The sequence below is a fragment of the Denticeps clupeoides genome, chromosome 1 (genome assembly GCF_900700375.1).
Source record: "Denticeps clupeoides chromosome 1, fDenClu1.1, whole genome shotgun sequence".
Lineage (NCBI taxonomy): Eukaryota > Metazoa > Chordata > Actinopteri > Clupeiformes > Denticipitidae > Denticeps > Denticeps clupeoides.
The window spans coordinates 17,727,540-17,749,989 of NC_041707.1; the positions used below are offsets into that span (position 1 = coordinate 17,727,540).

At 40.0% G+C, this 22,450-nt stretch overlaps 2 pseudogenes; one reads left to right on the plus strand and one right to left on the minus strand.

The window, feature by feature from the left end:
• Window positions 1–1,147: 1,147 nt before the first annotated feature.
• Window positions 1,148–6,944, minus strand: LOC114798228 (uncharacterized; annotated as a pseudogene).
• A 9,254-nt stretch (window positions 6,945–16,198) lies between these two features.
• Window positions 16,199–22,450, plus strand: LOC114798251 (multidrug and toxin extrusion protein 1-like; annotated as a pseudogene).

Below are 22,450 nucleotides of genomic sequence, written 5' to 3' on the forward strand. Positions count from 1 at the left end.
CATGCGCACCTCTCACGCTGGCGGCGCAAAAAAACCGTAAACCTCATAATACTTGCGGCGACGAAAAATTCTACAGTAAATCTTTGACAAAAAGGGGACATAAATATTTGCCTATGTATTGGCACGTGGCGAACAATGGTATTTAGAGAATGTACACAAACAAGCAAATAAAACAATTCTATATTTATTGTTTTGTAACACAAACATCACACCAAAAGGATCAAAGTTTGTATTTTATAGTGAGACGCCTTTTATGTGTATTTTTGTACATTGCTTTAAAAAACATGACAAGATCCCCAAAACCACTATCAGGATGTGAACATATAATGGAGAAAACAACAACAACAAAAGCAACTGTGACTTTTTTCCCCAACTTTTCCAGATTCTGATATTCCAGATGTTTGGAAATGTTTAATACTTCCATTACCTTATTTCATGTACAATTCTAAATACGTAGCTTGTGGGTATACAAATGAAATATTTTATTCATACGAATCGGTCATATTGCTCATGTTATTAATTTCATATCATAAAATGTGGAAAAAAGAGAAAAAGAAGCGAGATAGTATATGCCCAAGAACGTGCTTTGAGTACAAATATTTCAGCATTCATCAAATTAACATGGCTATTCTAGGCCACTTAATTAGCATTGTAATACGCCATTTATGTGTGAAAATTATATACGCCGCACAGCCAGGCGGTTTTCTATAAAGTGGTTTATGCGCAACATAAAAAAATCAAAACCAAAAAAAAATCTTCATTTATACAACAACTTCCACGCAGTCAGACAGAACAAACCAAATCCACCAAACACACGATGAATGTTAATTAGTAAAACAGTACAAATGTATTAAAAGGCAAAAACACTACAATTAGTGTGCGGACGGAAAAAAAAACAGCACGCGGTATATTCATATTTTATCCACGCACGTTCCGTAAATATCTCCTGCAGGTGAGAACCAGCGTTGGACAGAAAAGCCGGAGGAGCTCCGGTCTCAAACGGATTCTTCTACACATTAGAAAAGTGCTGAAACTAAGTGGTGAAAAATGAGAAAAGCAGCGGGTTTAATGAACACGAACAAGCGTGTGTCCAGTCGCGGGAGAGAGAGAGAGAGATCAGACATTAAAATTTAATACCAATATTGTTTATTTCATTCATTTCAAATCATGGAAAGTGAAACGGCTTCTTCACGGACAGTCGAAATGTATACCTATTTTTATATCAAGCTAATACTCGGCCATTCAGTATAGCTACGTGAAGGCTAAAGTGAACCTTGCATGGAAAATAATTAATTACTTCGTGTAATTAAAAGAAATGAGTGGGGAGAATGAAGTTGAACGTCTGTCTCTCTCTCTCGCTCACCTCTTGGTCAGCGCCGGACACACCCTGCCCCACACCGTCCTCCACACGGCCAGGCGCAGCGCCGGGATGCGCCACGTGTACAGCGTCGGCGTGCACACCGCGTTCAGACGCGCCATGATGGCGAACGCGTTCGTGCCCTCGTTCCTGATCGTCAGCCCCTTGGACGTGAGCTGCCTGACGATGATGTTGACGAACGAGGGGACCCACAGGACGAGGAAGCAGATGACGACGTAGACGATGATGCGCAGCGACTCCTTCTTGGCGTCCCTCTCCGCGCCTCGCGTACAGCTTGACGGTCATGACGAGCTTGGTGACCACGATCAGCTGCAGGGCCATGACAGTGAATGCGCCGTTCTGGGCCGCTTTGGAGATGGACACCGGGTTCTGGATGGTGAGTATGAAGTAGGTGTGGGTCCAGCTGTACGCACAGGCGCCGAGGACCACGGGGCGCGTCACGTAGCGGCCGTAGAAGAAGGGGTGGCACACTGCGAAGTAGCGGTCGAACTGAGCGAACAGGAAGGTGATCACGTTCACTCCGAGGAAGGAGGGCAGGATGTGGAGCGTCCCGTTCCGAGACGGGGAGCCCTCCTGCACGTCGAACAGGCCCAGGTAGTAGACTGCGAAGCCGGTCAAAGTGTGGCTGATGCTGGTGTTCAGCATGAAAAGGAAGCGGTTCTGGCTGTGGAGGGCCCTGGTGGACAGGATGCCGGTGACCACAGAGCCGGCCACCAGCACAGCGCAGGTGCCGAAGACGATATGGAAGAGGAAAATGAAGTCATCTTCGGTGTGGGTGAAGTCTACAGAAAAGGGGATGGTCAGGTTTGTAACTACTCCGGTCTGCTCAAAAGGACTTCACGCTTCGTACCGATATCCACTGACGTTTATTTCTCTAATACAGGTTATGAAACGCTGATGGAACACCGTGCACTCTAAAAAACGCTGGGTTGTTTTTTCAACCCAAATGCTGGGTTGAGTCTGTTGTTGGGTTGATTTAACCCAATTTGGGTTGAAAATCGGTCTCGATCTGTAACCCAGCGGTGCTGGGTTGGGAACGCGGACCTGAAAGAGAGCACGCACGTCACGTCAACTACCTGGGACATCAGCGAGAGGAGCCGCCATTGTCTTTGCACCGTCTTTAGTTTCTGAGGGGCGAAAAAAAAATTTCTGAAGGGCGAAAAAATTATTTTATGAGCGAAAGCCGCGGGGTTAGGAGACGGGCGGAAAAAAAATTCTGAGGCAAAAGCTGCGGGTAGAAGGACAGAGGAGATTTTTTTTCTTGCTAACTAACACTTGCTATGCTAACAATGCTTAATATCTTGCGACTGCATTGGGGCCAGCAATTTGTGTGTACTCACTCACGCGGAGATAGGTAAGCTTTATTTTGCATATACAACGTGAAAGGGGGTTTTGGGGTTTAATGTTGTATTTTAGAAGTATACCTTTCTGTCTACATTTGTCTGTTTCTCTCAAGTTTGGACTTTTTATTTTAAAAGGAGTTTTGCTTGCTGCAACGAGAACCATTTTGTGGATGAACAAGGTGAGTTGTTTTCTCTATTCAAATTAGAAACTGCTGGAACATTTGTAGTTTGAAACATGCATTTAATTATGAAGTCATCTTAAGGGAACAGTGAGCATTTGATACTTGCAGCAATGTGTTTTTAGAGTAGCTCTCTACTTATCTACATACAGTTTTGTAGAATTCAAATTATTTCAATGTAGGTTTGAAAAAGTAAACACCCACTTTCAACATATGCCAGTTTTTTTTTTGCACTACTAGTTTTGTTTAAAGCCACTTTAATATGCTTTGGAAATGCAAGTACTATCTGCGAGAAGAGCACAGTTTTTTAGGAATCATGTTTGTTGTTAGACGAGAGGAGGTTGTAAAGGATGAACCTGACATCAACCAGATGATCCAAAGCTGGCCAGTGCTTTTTTGACTGAAAACCAGGTTTGTGGATGTGTCCTTTAATGTTTTTTTTTTCTTACTTGTTTTACATACATGATGTTCAGAGAGGTTTATTTGTGTTATAAATAACTCTGCCTGAATATCAAAACTGAGCATATTTAATATTTTTCAGGTTTACCTGGAATTTAACAGGATTGTTGGTAGAAATTTTAAAGAATAGTTCTTTGGTGTTCTTGATGGGTTGTGTCCAATTTTGATGGAAATTTCAAGAGGAAGACGGGTCGGATAGAAAAGCAATTAGCTGACCTGCTACAACACAACGGTGGGTTGATATTTCTCTTTTCTTCTCATAATGATATTGATGGTTAGTTCAATACATAAACTGTTCTCTTGTGGTATTTCTCTATATGGACAAATAAACTGATATAAGATTTATTTCCTTTGTTCTACATTCAAGTGTGTTTTATACCACTTTGCAGAGCACAGAGCTAACAGCCATTAGATGCCTTGTCCTGAGAGGACTTCCAATAATTCTTGGAGATGATGCATCTATGTTCTTCAAGAGCAGTTCAGTGAGTAAACCCTTTCTCCATTTGTACCATTCAAATATCAAATTGTGTAATATACCACCTACTGTCACAACACGAAAGACGCCTATATATAAACACACAAAATAGATTGTTTACAGTGCCTAAAATAAAATCACATTGAATTACAAAATCTATAATATTAGATAATTCTATACAGTTGATTGTAGACAAATTGCTGTTAACCTGCATATTCTCTTTTTGTCATGTTTCTTGCACTATGAAGAGTCTATGGAGACTCCATGGACATCCCAGTGGGAATCCTCTATTATGAGGTCAACAGTTCAGCAAGCCCAGCATTGCCATAACTCAACCCCTCAAGACTGGGCATCAACCAAGAGGGCAAGGGAAGCACTCACCAACCTACCTCAAGCAATGTGCCTCTTGTTTGGCTTAACCTACGCACTTCACCTGCAGCACCCAAAGTGCTTGAAAACACGTTTACCTTCATTCAGCAGGCAATGTGAAATTAAGGTAGAAGTGAGCTACCTCCAAAGGTTCAGAAGCTGAAGAATGAGCTAGCAGGGTAAGACCCAATTATGCTTATAGCACAGCTCTTCATGCCTGATTGTTGTACAATTACTTTGCAGTGATTAGAGCAAATAGGCTTGCAGTTGTTCATTTTGTATCTGATTCTTCTTGTGCTTGATGTGTCTAGTATTGTATTATTTTTTTTTTTTTTACAGAGGGCACATTTTAGGAAAGTTGCAAGTTTATTTTGACCAAATCTGATCCTTACTGCATAGATGTTCTTAATGCCTGCTTTGTTGTGTGTTTCTTACAGATGACTCTTATATCTTAGTTTATGCATGATAAGAAAACTTTTTTTCATTACATTTACATGTCAAATTGTGTTTTTCTAAAGTTAATTTGGCTTCAATCTGATTCATTGTTACTGACTTTATTCCAGAAACACTGTGACTACAGTTTGATACATTTTCACAAAAATTGTCTTAATGTTGAGGTGGAGATGTAAAAAATGTGTCCATATGAATTTAAGACTTTTTTTTCCATGTTTTGTCATTAATAAAATGCCATTATTGAAATATGTATTGCTGTATAATTGTTTTTATTTTAGTAATTTTAATCACAAGTTTCTATATTAAATTTCTGACCCATTTTGGGTTCCATTCAACCCAGCAGCGTAGTCATTTTTAACTAATAGTTGGGTTAATAATCACAACCCAGCATGCTGGGTTAAACGTGTAACCCAACTTGTTGGGTCAAAATAACCCAGCATTGGGTTGGTCCCTTTTTGACCCAGCGCTGGGTTACCAAAATAACCCAAATTGGGTTGTTTTTAACCCAGCAGTTTTTAGAGTGTGAAAACTAAAATAAGTTCAATATTTCAAATGAACATTCATCACAAAATATAAACACAAATTGCACATTCCAGATGTAACAAGGCAATAATAGCTTCATAAAATAATATTTACCGTTTGCGCCTGTTTGACCAGTAGTTGAATGAACGTTTGTTTCTTTATCGTTCCTCTTTCGTATTTCTCTGATTTCTCGACTTCTCTCATAACTTTTCTCTCCCGCTACTCCCACATACACTGAAGGCTGCTGGGAAGGAAGGAGATACAGGTTGGTGATGTGGATGGTAGATACTGGGTCTACTTTTCTGTACTTAGAAAAACATGCAGCTACTGATCAATAAAGCCACACTGACCATGGTGTCAATCCGTTCTGTTTTTACTGAGGGGGATTCCAGGCAATGGCAACCTTTTCACAAAAAAACATTTACACACATTTACACGACATTTACTGAAGTTAGCATGCTAAGCCTGTGTCCTGGAATGGGCTCCAGAAGCCGTGACCCTGAATAGGACTAAGTGTTTATGGAAAATGAGTCAGTGAGAGCATGCAATGGACAGTGAGATGCTATAGAATTAAGTCCTGAGTCTCCTTGGTCATGAGGACCAAGTCCTATTGCTCAGTATTTCTCCCATCTGCCAAACTGAAGTGGAATTTCTTGAAATTCCAACCACACATTTACTTGGATTCAGAGACATATTGCTGTGGGTTTAGTGGTCGAGGGGTGTCATGACCGGAGGTCGGAAGGGGAAGGAGGAACAGCAGCAGGACATTTGAAGGAAAATGATTTATTATGAATATAAAGAAAACTGGTGCAATGCCCAAAAAGGAAACACAAAAGGAACTTAAATGGACATGAAGGTGTGAGACATGAACATCTGGAACAAAACAAACCAAAGACAAGTTTGGAGTGTCTATATCCCACTCCTGCCAGTATCCATGATCCAATCGGCACCTGGCACCTTTGTTTACTTCTTTTGTACCAGATGGACAGGTTGTGGAGAGGGTTGGTGGCAGCAGATCATCTGGCCTCAAAGATGGCATTGGAACTTCAGCTATAGCCTAATAAGATGATCCTTTAGTCCCACAAGTAGGAAATTCAATACAAACTTGCATTTCCTGCTTCCCGGTAGCCTATTGGCTGTTGGTGGCTCGAGCTGTGCCTGCTGGCCTGTCCTGGAAAAGGAGATGACCATGAATTGGTAGTAGCCTAGTGGGTAACAAACTCGCCTATGAACCAGAAGACCCAGGTTCAAATCCCACTTACTACCATTGTGTCCCTCATTAATACACTTAACCCTAAGTTGCTCCAGCGGGGACTGTCCCTGTAACTACTGATTGTAAGTCGCTCTGGATAAGGCCGTCTGATAAATGCTGTAAATGTAAGTTATTTTTTCAAGGATTTATTTAGTTACACAAATCACTATAATCTAATGGCACCTAAAATATTATTTTAATATTATTGTCACGATGGCTGGACATGGCGAGGAAGAAGGAGGCATTAGCACGACCTGGGTCTTCTGGTTCATAGGTGAGTGTGTTACCCACTAGGCTACTACCTACTACCTCTGCGATCGGCGTTAACTTAATTGCGCATTCGCTTTTTTTTAATGGCGCATTAATAAGCACCAATTTGAGCCGCGCTGGCCTCAGGCCCATCCCGACCCTGACCATCTTCGAGAACGCACTGCTGTTCCTCTTCAGCCTGACCCTGGACACCACGGCCGTGCTCCTCAACGTCTTGGCCTTTCTCACCGTCGCGATGGACCATGTCCACACTGAGCACGGGGGCATCCTACTGTTACTGCGGCTTCCTGGACATGAAAGACAGCTATGTTGTTGTAATTTTTAACTGTGAGATGCCGAGAAAAAAAAAATCTAAACCGAATATCTAGACAGTATAATTTGTGTGCTGTGTGATATGATAAACATAGGATATGAGAAAATATAAACCACTGTAGACTGTATAGTGCTCGTAACAGATGCATCTTTTGCAACTGTGTAATTTGAAGATATAAAATAACCGGTGTGACACCAGCCCTGTCACCGCACGCCATCAACCCTGGGATCACGTGAGTACTGATCACCGCACCTATACGAGGGTGGTTATTTTGTGAAATTACCAATAAATTTGATGTGTCACATGACCCTCTTCCTATTGAACAGGACGTTAATATCACCAACCATTCCCATTTTATTAAGGTGTATCCATATAAATGGCCCACCCTGTAGTTATGATGCTGTTGTTATGTTCTTATCAAGACAGATTTGATTGTATTTCCCAATAAATAAATATATAAGTAAAAACTCAGACCGAAAAAGTTGTGGCTATCTCTATTTCTATTATAAACTATTTCTCTGGTCCTCTGTGTCATCATGGTATAAATAGTCCTCCTGATACAGGTGGTACATAGATAAAGTGACTCAAGAAAGTATTCACAGAGCATCACTTTTTCCACATTTTGTTGTGTTACAACTTTATTCCAAAGTATATTCAATGCTGCATGATTTCTGCTGTGGAGTATGTTAACCAGCTTATTCACTGACTCGGGTGAGGAGCACTAACCTGGATCTCCGAGTGATTCTGCTTTGGTTATGTTTCTGGCTAGAGGATCCGCTGGATGCACTGACTCCAGCGCTAACATGTCTGTGAGCAATTCAGATTCATATGGTGCAAAGAAACTGTAAGTTATACAATGGTAGTAGTGTATTTATGTGATAGCATGTACAATTAAGACACAGTGTAGTTCGGACTCAAAAGATTTGGTTCAATGGAGACCTCAGATTTGTGACTCATGAGTTATTTAATGGATCCGGGGGATTAACCTGGGTGAGTCATGAATCACACAGCACTACTGGCCATTCTACCATACAGGCCTTATTGGTGGATGCCCTAGCTCTAACAGAGTGACAATCAGATTCTTGTTCACCTCCCTGACTAAGGTCTTTCTCCCCTGATTGTTCAGTTTAGGTGGCCGGCCAGCTCTAGGAAGTGGTTTTGAGCTTTTTTCACTTAAGGATCTGTGAGGCCACTGTGTTGTGTTTTTTTTTATTTTTAATAAATTTGCCAAAACCTAAAGTATTTTTTTTTCACATTGTAATTATGGGGTGTTGTATGTAGAAAATTCTGAAGAAATTCTTTTCAGATGCACTGTATGCACACTTTGGATTTGACCTGGGTTTAGCCTATCTGTAAGTATTTCAGTTTGGGTTGCACTGAATTTTAATAATTTTAGTCAGACTCGCATGGTAAATGATCAGTCAGCAAACACGAACTTCCAGACTATTAAACCTATCTGTTCCATATGATTTGATGCTTGTTTATTTGTTTTGGTGATTGGTATGTTGTTCATTTATAAAATAATAAATATTATTATTATTATTTATTTATAATAAAAAATTAAAAAATAATACAAATAATAAATTTCTTTTATTAAATGTAAATGGTTTCATCAAGTGATTAATTTTTAATTGTTGCAAGAAAGATACTAAAATGCGTGCAAATAAAGCTGGGCTTTTAAAAAGCTGTACTTGTCAGGTTGGAAATGGCTTTTCAGGGTTCAGCTCTAAATGCACAACGCTCATATGTTTTTCATTTCTGCAAAAAACATTACAGTACATTTCTTTCATTTATCAATTTATTTATTGATTATTATGTAGTAAATTGGTGGTAAATATTATAAAAATATTCTAAAAAACATTATAAATGTTTTCCCCATGTAGTATCAAAAACAGTTTGAGTTTGAGATTTCAGTATCACGGCAAACCAAGTGGTTTGTTGATCATGTGCAGTTTTTAAGTTGCACGTTCAACTGCCAATCATGTCAGTTTTATTCTCTCATTGCCCAATGTTCCAATATTCTAACATTCACTATTTAAAAATGTCCCCTTAGTCTCACATTTGTGGAGAGCAGCATTGTTGATTAGTCCAGTAGAATTAGCACTGCTTGAAAGTCCACAGATAATGACCCCCATGGAGATTGTTGGCAAAACTCTTTGTCTGTTGGGATCTTAATGGAAGCTCTATTTCCCCGTGGAGTTTTCTGTGTTTCACAACATGCCATTGGTTATGAATATGTGTTTAAGCAAATTCCAGTAAGTGTTTATGACACTTCTGCTGTTGTCAAAGTGTCACGTTCCCCTCTAGCTCAGGTGATGAATGGAGGACGCAAGTTGAAAAATGAGAATGGCGTATTTATTTTCAACTCAGGAAAAAAAGGAAACAACAATGTCCTTTCTTGTTGTGCCACGCCTCTCCTCAAGAGGTCTTGTTGTAGGATCCTCAGCGAGGCCCTCAGTATGAGAGCCGAAGATCGCCCTTGTCCTTCACAGGCCTCGAACCGGTGTCTCCGGGAGCTGCGGCGTGGCAGAGCTGTAGTGAGACTAGAGGGGAGAGTTGAGTTCCTGTCCTTCTGTGGGGTTCACAGTCACTGCCATTTAAGGACAGCATGCGGTGCAGCCAGGAACTCTGGTTGTGTGAGGGAGACCGAACACAGGACTAGAGGGACCGTCTGGTTATAAAGAGGAGTGGACAGACCCATTACCGCTAAACTAACCAATCACCAATCAGAAGTCATTACCCCACTAAGCACCCATGATTACCACCACTTACCTGTGATGAAGAACAGGTGGGAATAATCAGGGTGCTAGTGAGCCCCAGAAGAACACACACTAATACATGGGAGAGGTCGACCGCTGGGGGTGTGGCAGAGGTGGCACGAATGTTACACAAAGTAACATTTGTGCAATGGGATTCACTTGAACCCGACTTGTTTTGCAGAGTAATGAGTTATTATGCTGCATAATGGGGCAAATAATTAATTGTTTACACTGGAGATGTGAACCTATAAACCCAAATTAAAGCTACTTTTCATATTCTGAATTAATGTGAGATACAGCTTGTCTTCTTATCCTTTGATTATTATGCTTGTAAATCATATTTTCTCCATGCTGCACTCACTGCTGCATGGCTCTGCCTACCCCCAAGTTTTCTGGGGTTACTGCATGACATAAAATCTAACGAGACTTGACTGTCGCTGCCAGTACTTTTTAACTGGTGTTTTTTTGTCTTATACCTCAGTGTGTCCTTTGTGACCCTGTCTAAACATACCCCTGCTAACAATCAGTGCATTTCTATAAATGGAAGGCTGGGAGCATGAAACCTTGGCGAATGCCATAGGATCCCTGTTCATGATTTTGCAGAGTTGCCAGAAAATATATTAGAGTACCTGAACTTAATCTTGAAGTAGTTGTTGCACCTGTCATGGACGATTTTGAGTGATTTCTGAGAGATTTTTTAACTAACTTAAACTGACATCCTAACCTGTTCATACTATTATCTTAGGTGTCTTCCCAATAAGTAGGACTGGCCTGTGTGAAAAGGACATGAACATTCAGAAGTCGTGTGGCCTCAGAGGCCTACAAAATATACAACACACTGAGCTCAACACTGGCTACTTGGAACGTGACAGTTCTATATTGTTCTCTCTCTCTATATATTACTACTTGGAAAGACAATTCACAAGCATAATATCGACTTCCACTGATAAGCAGATGACACACAACTGTACATCTCAGCCAGATGCAGGGAAGAAACTGAAACATCTAAAACTGAGAACTGTGTAATAGACTTTAAAGAGTGGATGAAAAGCATCTTCATGTTAGAAGACTGTTCTGAAGACTACGATGCACAGATGGACTATGCATGGTGCAGAAAATCAACAACTGTAATGTACCACTTATTGGATGCCCAGCATCATCACTCAGTAAACTCCACCAAATTCAAAATTCTGCCACAATAATCCTAAATGAACAAGAAAATTTGAACACATAACTAAGATCCTGCCTTCACTGCATAACTGTAAAATTTAGCATCAGCTATTTTGCCAACAACATACAAAGCTAAGATAATGGGCGAAAAGCGTTACAGACAGGCAAAGGGAAGCCTCGTATAATTAGCCTGTATACAGAGTTGACTCTGCTTCGAAAGTGTGATGGAATATATCATACGTGCGGCCTTCCAGAAGCATACAAACCATTTGCAGTCCATGTAAAGTGAGGAGCCAATTCCTTTCGCCGACTAAACTACGCAGTTACGAGGATACAGAGGATAAGTAATGACAGCGCCACTGCAGCCAAGTGCGAGGCCTGGTTCAGTGAGTGCGAGTTACCAGGGATCCGAAGGTCTGGAGAACATGTGCTTCAGATGTGGCTTAAAAGGACAAAAAGCAAAGACATGCCAACGCAAACAGTGTAAAAGTAGTCAGTGTAAAAGTTCCACACATCGTGACACAACCTGCAGTCGAAAACAGCGACGCGATGATGCGCAGAAAGCTTCAGAGGAAATGAACACGGTGTACGCGTTCCTGATGAACGATGAGAAAGTGGTGATTAAAACACCGCGTGGTATAAAGATGACTGGCTTGATGGTGGACACTGGAGCAACTTCACATATTGTCGCAGAGATCTCTAGGTTTATCCAGGATATCTGTGTGGCGTTAGCTGATGTGCTAGGTGCTGATGGCACTCAACTGCTTCGCGGAGTGCAGAGTTCTGGATAGGCGATAACAAAGGGCAGCGTCACATCACACCGTTGAAACGAGCCTTGTTCATCCCTTCATTCCCGCCGGACATATTTTCTGTGAAAGCAGCTACTACCAACCATAGTCTTCAACACAAAGACAGTACGAAATTCCACATTCATGAGGATAATAGACTCTATTACTTGCAGATTGTAAATGATGAATATGATGACCAGCGCAAGGGTTTTTATGATATGCAGACATGGCAAGAGATTCTGGGGCACTGCAATTATGATAACATTCTGAAATTGCAAGCTGTTGTCGATGGTATGAAAATTAAGGGTAAGCCAAACACATCCGACCAACAGTGTGAGGTGTGTATTCAGGAGAAGTTAATCAAACACGCAACAGAGAGCCTGATGTGAGAGCCAAAGCAGTTCTAGAGTTTGTGTATACAGATGTGGCAGGACTAATATGCAAATGTATGTCCAGAGATGGATATACATTTGCATAATCATTCACTGATGATTGTTCCAGCACAATTTTTGTGTACTTTCTTAAAAAGAGTGACACAGCTTCTGCAACATAGAATTAGGTGCATTAGGTCTGATAAGGGTGCAGAATTTATGGGGAGGAACTTCCAAACACTACTGAACAAAAATGGCATTAGACATGAAACCTCCGCACCATACTCGGCACACCAAAATGGCATCGATGAAAGAAATTGGCGGACATTGTTTGACATGCTAATAGAAAGTGAGCTGCCGAGGGAATTGTGGACTTATGCAGTACAGACAGCTGCTGTAATAAGAAACCGATACTTTAACAGACATACAAAACAAACACCGTACTAAATCCTGACTTGAAGACAACCAAATCTGTCTAGAATGCATACGTTTGGGTCAACATGTTTTTCTTTCAAATAGGACAGGAGAAAACTCGATCCAAAATGTGAGAAAGGAATTTTTGTACGACAGACTATATGGTCTATTATCCTGAAAGTGGGAAGGTTCAGAAACACAGATGGCAAAATTGTTTTGGAATAATGTCCAACAGAACAGATGTTCGATAGAGAGCGCTGTGACGGATACGTTCTGTCTGTGTGTGTGTGTAAATAAAGTTCTGTAGTTGAATACATACAAGGGAGCACCACCTAAAATCTTGCCTATGGCTCCTAATTTTTTACGGCTAGCCCTGAATAATACTGTATAATAAAAATATAACCTTGTTTAATTATTAAATGGGTTTGACTAAAAGAGAATGTTGCTTTTGTCTCTTCTACTAGGTGCATGTACTATATTGTCTGGATGAAAAAAGAGATTAAAATTGAATTTTCATTGACTAAAATTAAATTAAAATGTAATAGTCATAATAATTCAGACTAGAATCAGACTAAAATGCTCAGACTTTTAGTTGACTGAAACTTGACTAGACTAAAATGAGAATAGATGTGACTAAGACTAATAATAACTAAATGACAGCTTGATGAACAAATACTAGTTTTCGCAAAGTTTTCTGCTTCAGTGTTTTTAGATATTTTTGTCAGTTTTTTCTGTGGTGTACTGACATATAATTACAAGCATTGCAACAACTGATTTGCTTTAATTGACAATTACATCAAGTTTATGAAAAGAGTTATTTGGAGTGTTGGCAATTCAGCCCTGGCATGCTGTCAATCAACTTCTGGTCCAAATCCTGACTGATTGTTGGAAAATGTATATAAGTTATCATGCAATTACCTTTTTGACATATATATCTCACATTAAACTGTATTAATCTTTGGATTACGCAAACTATGTTAATAATTAGTCTCTTGGGTGAGAAACTGGTGGGCAGGACTTTTGCAGGACAGTTTGCAGAACAGAATGACCATGATTTCAACTGCTGAGAAGCCTATGTGCCAGCGAGCATCACATACCTTGTGATGTAGCGTCTACCAAGAAACAAACCTACGTGCTAAATTCCTATGATCCTATGACAAATGTACCGCCCTGTACTAAATAAAAAGGCAGGATGCGTCTGAGACTGTAGAGCTGTTGGAGGCATGATGTAATGCGCATCTCTGATCGCTCTCCTTGCAAGTAAAAAGAACTCAACTGCTTCGTGTCTTTCTTCTCTAGTTTATAAGTGTTGGAACGACGTATAACTCTAACACTGATGCAACCCCTTCCCTCATAAACAGTGCTTAGAGTTTGTCAGTTCTTAATTGGATCAAGGTCCGGGAAGTTTCCTGCCTTGTGATGATCTCGAGCCTTGGGCTGGTCAACACGCTGACCTGCGTTAACAAGAGGATTACTGAAATGATCTCAGCAAGTCATTTTGTGGCAGGGCTGAAATGCAGTGGAAATATTTTTTGGGGGGGGTTAAGTTAATTTTCGTAGCAAATAGGAACTTTGCTATTCATCTGATCACACTGCATAACATTCTGGAGTATATGCAAATAAAATGGAAACGGCAAACTTTGTGAAAACCAGTATTTATGTCATTCTCAAAACATTTGGACATGTCCATAGGCAAGTGGCTCACCTGATTGAGCTTGTGGCAAGGGCGTACCTTGACAGGGATGCAGGTAGAATTCCCTGATACTCACGTTATATGGTGTTTTATGTAAGTCTTTTGAGTTTTTAATCTGTTTAGGACTTTATTTTGTGTTTCCACTTGGGGAACATATTGTGATAGTAATCCTGTGATAACGAAATATGACCGAAACTACTTTTTCAGGCTGTAAAAGTTTAGGCTACAGACAGTCAGCATTGATGTTAATTGCCATTGATGCTTAGCATTGATGCTAAAACTGATGATAATTACTGGGCAACATTCTCTAACTGCAGTAAAGATGACATTGTTTGTGTCAAACAAGTTATGTTTAAAAATAAACAAACATTTTATCTATTCAGCTTTTGATGTCATAGTTGTCACAATTGCACATTATCTAATCATCTTTTTCATATAAATAACCCTCAATCAATTAACAAAATAATTCACTTATATATACTGTTAAATGTTCATTCTTGCAATATCTACATTAAAATAGATTTTTCTATGTTCAAAACAAGAAAGTACACCTTGATGCGTACCTAATTACAATGATTTTTCTGTCCACTAGGTTGCGACTCACTCACGCATTCACAAGGTTTTATAAAACTCTATTTTTTTGAAAGCACAAGCATATTTTTCTTGACTGAAATCTGGAAAACATTTGTGGTCAAAATGTGGCAGTGTTTAAGGGGTGTTGGGCGCATTGCTTGAAAAAGGTCATTAGTTATAGTTATTGATGACTTCTTTTTGTGACAGCAGGTGTCACAACTGAACTGAACAAAAAAAAAAGCAGTCCTCATGATCAATAGGTGAGGGGTGTGTGTGTTAATCAGCCAATTGAAGTCACTTTGGTACCTCACTCCCATGTCCTGCATCATTGGTTTATCATCACCTGCTGCTTTTTTCTTTTGTCTGTGTGTTCATCCATTGTGCCAGGTTTTCTTTTTGTTCATTAAAAATTAGGTAATTATCATAAAGTTTATTAAAAATCATGTCATGCTCCTGTGCCTTGTCCATTCCCCTACATAACCGATTATAAAAGCAAGTAGTTACTGAAAAATGCTACTTCTGAACTCACCATTGCTGTGTCTCTCCTGCAAGTGTGTGTTTGTGTAAACACACGCCCACCTCTGCTTCTGGTTGGCTTACCATGAAGTTTAATCCAATTACCCCGGTGTTGTAATGATGGGAACAGTAATTGGTTAAATTGCCTGTTACTGAAATTCCTTTTTTTGGTAACACTGTTATTTTAATTGCATTTCCACCAGGACTGGGGAACATTCACCTTTCACAGTCATAAAAAAACATTCATGTCAAAACGGTGGTATATTGTAACACTATTACACTGCTACATCATGGGATATTGCTGTGAGATACTGGCACTGGTTCACTTTTCTACGGCAATTGGCCTCTGGCTGCATTGCGAGCATGTAACAGTATAGTGGCCATATTTTTTATTTTTCTTATAATCATTTCTATGTTTCTTGGACAACTGAACTTCTAATATTTAATACACGTGACCACAAAAGACCAGAAGAATATTGCGTCCCTGCAAAAATCTGTCTCTACTCTGCTCTGCCAAACACACACACACACACACACACACACACACACACACAGAAACAAAGGAAAGCATCATACATATCTGTGAAAAGACAGAGGTCACAACTGATAACTGAACCATTAAAAGATAACGTTTTCAGAATGTAGAATAACACCAAGTAATGTCATCAGTCTCTCACTATTTGAATGAACTTAAAACTTAACATTCATTTGAGAAATCTGCAAGTGTGCTTTGTTTTACAAATTTCCCAATGTGAGGAGGCATGTGACGGTGACATAAGCCCTGTTACCCTCGCTCAGGGTGCCACCTTTCACCTGTAAAAAGGTGGGTTGGGTCAGTTTGCATTGGCCTGTTAATATTTAAAGTTGTAGCCTGGAGTAACAGTCAAAGAAAAATGCTGAGCACACGCCTGCTGCTCTTATTTCAACTGCATTTTACTTATGGAAGTATCAAATGGAATTATGTTAACTGATGAGATGGAAAGAAGAGAAGTTGACAGAACAAGAATGGAATTAAGAGAAAATGACTTGAGGAGTGTGTGTAGCAGATGCCTGAGACGTGCCCGCAACTTGATACCCATTGGGTACAAACAAGAAGTAGTTCAGCTGTTTAAAATAGCTGTACCTGTGGTGAGTAATGTCCTATTTTACATAGTGTTTATAATATATATTCTATTCTTAATAAATGAAGGCAGAATACATGTTTTCTGTCAAATGTTATGTTGGACCCTATGACTAAAAATGTAACTGATGATTCCATAACTGTCATGTTTGTCAGTGAGACAAAAAATCGGATCTGGTTAAGATAATTACAAATGAAAATGTCATATAATGTTGCCATATAATGTTGCTGTAATAATGTTTTTGATTCAGATGAAATCAACATTTGGCAGAACACATTTCAAGCAATGTCATTTTGGGCAATGTCTAAATAAAACGGGCTTTCTATGTGAGGGGCTTTGAGTTGGAATTAAAAGAATTCAGTTTGTTCAGATTGTGATGCAGCTGAATCTTAAACGTGAATGCATTGTTTCCATACCCTACAGTGCACGTCTCAGATTGCTGGCTATTCTACGTATTTCATCAGTACCGTCTTCTGTGGACATTTGGGAAGGACTGAGCTGGCTGGGGTTGCACTTGCCAATGCTGTAAGAAACCTACATATGAATATAAGGTCAAACTATGCATATGCATCTGCAACAAATCACAATACTGTGATTAATAGGTGAACAATATCGCTGGGGTCTCCATTGGCTATGGATTATCATCAGCATGTGACACACTAATCTCTCAGGTACAAACCATACTCTGTTTGCACAAACATTTATACAAACATTTTTTTCAAAATTGTGAATTGCAGGTCTGGGCGCCGATTGTGTCCTCGTGTTCATTTAAACTTCCACTGTTTGGCATGCAGGTCAGGTGAACTGGTAATGCTAAGTTGAAAAATGGGGATAAACAATCCCAACACTACAACATACTAGGGCATTAACAGAAAATCCAGGCTGCTGATGCATCAGTGTCAGAGTCGTAAGTCGACACTCTTTGAGGGAAATTGACAAGTCATGTTTTCTTTCCCTCTCTCTCTCTGTGCACTTTTGTTGTGTAAATGATTCACTCCATGACAGAAGGTGCTGTGACATTTTACTAAACACTTAAAGGTGTAGTTGTGTGAGCGACCCCTCCCAGTGCTGTGTGGAGCTGCAGAACCAAACCTGTTGCATGCCGCCCACTGTTGGTCCAGGTGACGTGCACGTGGAGGAGAAAGCAGCAGTGGAAAATGTGGGGAGAGCGGAGGGTAAAGTGATGCTATAAGACGTTTCTTCGGTCTGCCACAGGACTTGGCCAGCTTGGATTATTTCTCCCACCCACTCCAAAGCAGACTGAATGGGAACCATTCCCTTTTAATGCAATGCAGTATACACTACCCTTCAAAGGTTATGGATCATTTAGAAATATCCTTGTTGTTGAACAGAAAACAAATCTTTCATGCATTAAAAATATATAAAATGGGTCAAAGCTCCAGTTTAGGCATGGTACATGTTATAAATAACTATGGTAGCTGGAAAGTACTTTGTCAGGGAAATATCTAATTGTCAAGGCCTGACTCTGAAGGGGTTTTAGAGTTTTGTGTTGTAATCACCTGATTTCCCTAAGTGTGTGCACTTGTTGGTATGTGTATAAATGCAGTCCTATTGTGTGTTGTCTTAGTGACACTAATTTGTGTTATGGTTTATATTTTGTGCAGTTATAAGTAAATCCCCTGTCCAGTCATAGTTGTGCAAATGCGTCCTTCATTTTCTGTCCCATGACACTAACTGACTTGTGATTGGAAGTGTATATTAAACTGATTGATAGATACCAATAAATAGGTACAACTAATAGAATAAATCTGTACAAATAATGCTTACATCATACATTTCCTTACAGACTTTTGGCAGTGGAAACCTCAAAAGAGTTGGTGTGATTTTGCAGAGGGCTATTCTCATTTCCCTTTTAACATGTCTGCTGTGCTGGACCGCTCTCCTAAACAGTGAATACATTTTAATGGCCTTCCGGGAGGATCCAGAGGTCATCAGGTGAATTTCTGTCACAGGACACTAATAATTTCTTAGATTAAATTAGATTGGCATTCTTATCTGTTTGTTTGTGCATGATTTATCCAAATATACAGAAAGAGGTGTAGATGAATTGGGTTATTTTGATCTGATTATGCAGTTTTCAACCATTTGAGGTCACCAATGTCTTTTAGGGTTGCTCAGATGTATGTGAAGATTTTTATCATAGGACTTCCGGTAAGTATCCCATCACACATATCTGCTGACTATATGAAGGTTTTAGTTACTTTACTTGATGCTCATCCAGAATTGTATTCATAGTTAACCTGCATGAGGTAGTGGGAAGGCAGGCAAATGTTCATCATAAAAGCATCATAATAGATATATCTGCTGTGGCTAGTCCCCCAGTCAACTAGAGACGGAGTCATGAGTACCCAAGGCTCATTAACACATGTTGATTGAATAGTTTGTGTGGTCTGATCTCACAGAGGAGCTACAGAAGCAACTCAGCGTGACTGAAACATCTAACATCACTGATCATAAAGTTGTATTAACAATTTAAAAGTCATTTTTCTAAAGATTTATGTTGTCTACCAATTCCATTCTTATAATCTGATTAACTACAGTTAATTTTTTATTTACACATGCACCAATTTTAAGGAAGGACATTAGAGTTAGGTTTGCAATTCTCAGTGCTGTAGACTATTCACAGTGACTCTTTATTTGAAACTTGCAAATACATCAAAAAAGGAGGGAAATGACAGTATACTGTTTTTCACAGGCAATATTTCTTGTCCAGCTTCAAGTTAAGTATCTACAGAATCAAGTGAGAAAACACCTTTATCTTGCTACTGAAAAGTGAAAATAATACTGTAATCAGCATTTTAATGACTGATTTAATGACTTCGTAAACTACTTCTTTTTAGGGCATAGTATGGCCTTTGTGCATAACTGATATCTTCGCACTAATAATCAGTGCTCTCAGCAACTACATTTCCTTTATGTTCTGAACCTTGGTGTTGCGTGAGTACTTTATCTTCAAGAGAAAGTATAAAACTGTTGTATTTGCCCTCAAACTGATGTATCATTGTGCTCTAACAGGGGCTCTGCAGCAGCGAATGTAATTTCCCAATACTCCTTAGCCACTATGATATTTCTTTACATTCAGTGGAAAGGTCTTCATAAGGACACGTGGGGAGGTGAGGTCAAACAAAATCCATCAATATCTCCACAAGCCCTTTTGTTTTGTTCTTGTTCTGTGATGGAAATTATACTAATACTGTTGTCCTAATTCATGTTTGGTGCACAGGCTGGTCTAAAGACTGTCTTCAAGAATGGGGTGCCTACATGTGCCTGGCCATTCCCAGCCTGGTGATGGTTTGTCTGGAGTGGTGGACGTACGAGATTGGGGAATTTCTAGCAGGTCAGTCACAAGGTTCAAGTGAGCCTTATCATTTTAGCTACATACAGTACAGGCCAAAGATTTGGACACACAAAATGAGAAGATGTGTCCAAACTTTTGGCCTGTACTGTACATGGGACTAAGGCAGTACAAGAGTAACATTTAAGGCAAGCAAAACATGTAGACAACAAAGAAAACAGACAGTGCAAAACCAGTGAAACGAAAAGATAATATGTGTGTGTGTCAGTCCAAAGTCCTTCAGTGTTCATGTGTCTGATGGCTTGTGGAAGGAAACTTTTTTCTGGCAGTTAGGGCCCATTTTTGAAAGGGCAAGAGGGTGAAGAGGCATGTGAGGGGAGTCCTTCACAATGCTGGTGGCTTTCCTGATGCAGCATGTGTGGTAAATATTCATTATGGAGGGAATAGAGACTGTCCTCACAATCTGCTGTAGGGTCTTGTGGTCCGATCCGGTTCAGTTCCCAAACCAAACAGTGATGCAGCTGGTCAGAATGCTCTCAGTAGCCCCTCTATAGAAGGTCAATTTCCAACAACTGGAATTGCGTATCTATGAGACAGCTGGTAGATGAGAAGTTAACAACTATCATAGTTATTATAAATTCTATGCTCTGCAACTACACTGTCTGTAGAAACTTGTTTCTCTGTGTTTATGATACTTTGCCCGGTTTCAGGTCTTATAAATGAAGTGGAACTGGGGACGCAGTCTATTGTCTACGAGCTGCCACCATGGCATACATGGTACTCTAATCTGTGTTGATATGCATTATAGATACTCAGTTAAGTCAGTTTAAAGTTGCAGTAATCATACTCATTTTGTCCCTTTCAGTTCCCTGGTGGTTTTGGTGTTGCAGCCAGTGTGAGGGTAGGGACTGCCCTGGGATCAGGAGACACAGAACAAGCAAAATTATCTGCCCAAATGTCCATGGCCTGTGCAGGTAAGAACCAGAAAAGTTCTCAATTTAATTTCCTTTCCAGGAGCTAAGGTCAGTCCTTTCAGTGTGTTTGCAATGATTACAATGCTTTTTTTTCCTTTTTTTTTAAATGCAGTTTCAGTGTCATTGGTCATAGCAGTTGTCTTTGGAACCACAAAAGACATAATCACTTATATTTTCTCTAGTGATGAGTAAGTACTATTTTGTTGAATTTGCAAGTGAGCAAATGAACACTTTTAGTTTATAACTCTCTGCTCCCATCTGGTGGATATATTTCACCTTGACAGCTGACACCTAAAAGGTTTTTATTTATCGGTCATAGTGGAAGAGATGCTGTTATCCAAAGAAATCAACTGTCACTGCTTAGAGGGCCTCTCCAGCATTTGTGTCTCTAAGATAGCATATATCAGTGATATGTTAGGTTGGTAAATTTGAACCAATGTCTTTGAGGGCCATTAGGTTAACCATATTTAGATGACCATAGTGGCTGTTCCATAACTGCATGTCCTTAGTTCATATGGAGAATTAACCATTCATTTACTATAAATCTACAATTACTCTTAGGCCCACAACTGTTTGGAGAGTGAGAATGTTCATAGTATGGAATTTATAAAAATGTTCTGTTTCAGGCACCTCCGTAAACGAGTTAGTGAAGTGATGGTCATTTATGCTCCTCTCCATCTTATAGATGCAACAGCGGTAAGGCAAAACAGCTATATTGCCAAAAGTCCTGTCCTTGTTGACATATTGTATATATCCTAACAACCTAATACAAATTTTAGGCTGCTGCTGGTTTGTACTGTGAGAGCACTGGGGAAGCAGAAGATTGGGGCCATTTGCAATGTCTTTGGTTACTATGGTCTTGGTCTCCCCATCGGAGCATCCCTTATGTTTGCAGCAAAACAGGGAGTGATGGGTATGCAATGGGCGGAGGAACGATGTTCAATTAGGAAACTGTGTTGACGCTTTGGTGTGTTTCATGTTTGTTGACTTTGCACCCAGGTCTGTGGACGGGTCTATTTGTCGGTGTGCTTGTGCAGACAGTTATCATTGTTGTCTATCTCATCAAACTAAACTGGAAGAAAGCTACGCAGGAAGTAAGTGCTTGTGACCTTGTCTGTGGCCAAATGTAAACCGCAGACTGCATTAATGTGTTGCATCTCCACCAGGCACTGGTCAGAGCTGGAGTGCATGTGGTATCACAGACACAGGTACGGTCCATTCATTTATTGCATTTACTTCCATTCACTGAGTGCAGGTTCAGTCCCCCTGCAGCAATGCAGAATGAAGTGTGTTGCTCACTTATGCAATGGTGGTAGGAGGAGGGGGAGTTGTTTTCTATGACTGCACAGTATGCAGTTGGAAAATGTTTCTGCTGGACTCATGGTCCAACATGAATTTAACGGTTGAAACAAACAAGTGCTGACAAGAATTGCATCAGTTGTACTGCGATTGTAGTACCAGGGCAAGTACATGTTTAGATGGATATATATTGTAGCCTCTCATTTTGCAACTTCCCAACAGACATGTCGCAAGAAGTTCCATCTGAGAATACAAGCACCTCTTTACCTTACACCGAGAATGAGATCTTGTCAGACAGTGGGGACCATGGCGCTGTGACCACTGTAGGAGAGCCTCTGTCCAACAAGGATCTTGCGTTGCGTCGTGGAATGACCCTGGGGGTCATTCTTATCATCTTTACTGCAGGAGTCATCACTCATGTGCTGTTGACCATAAAAGAGTGA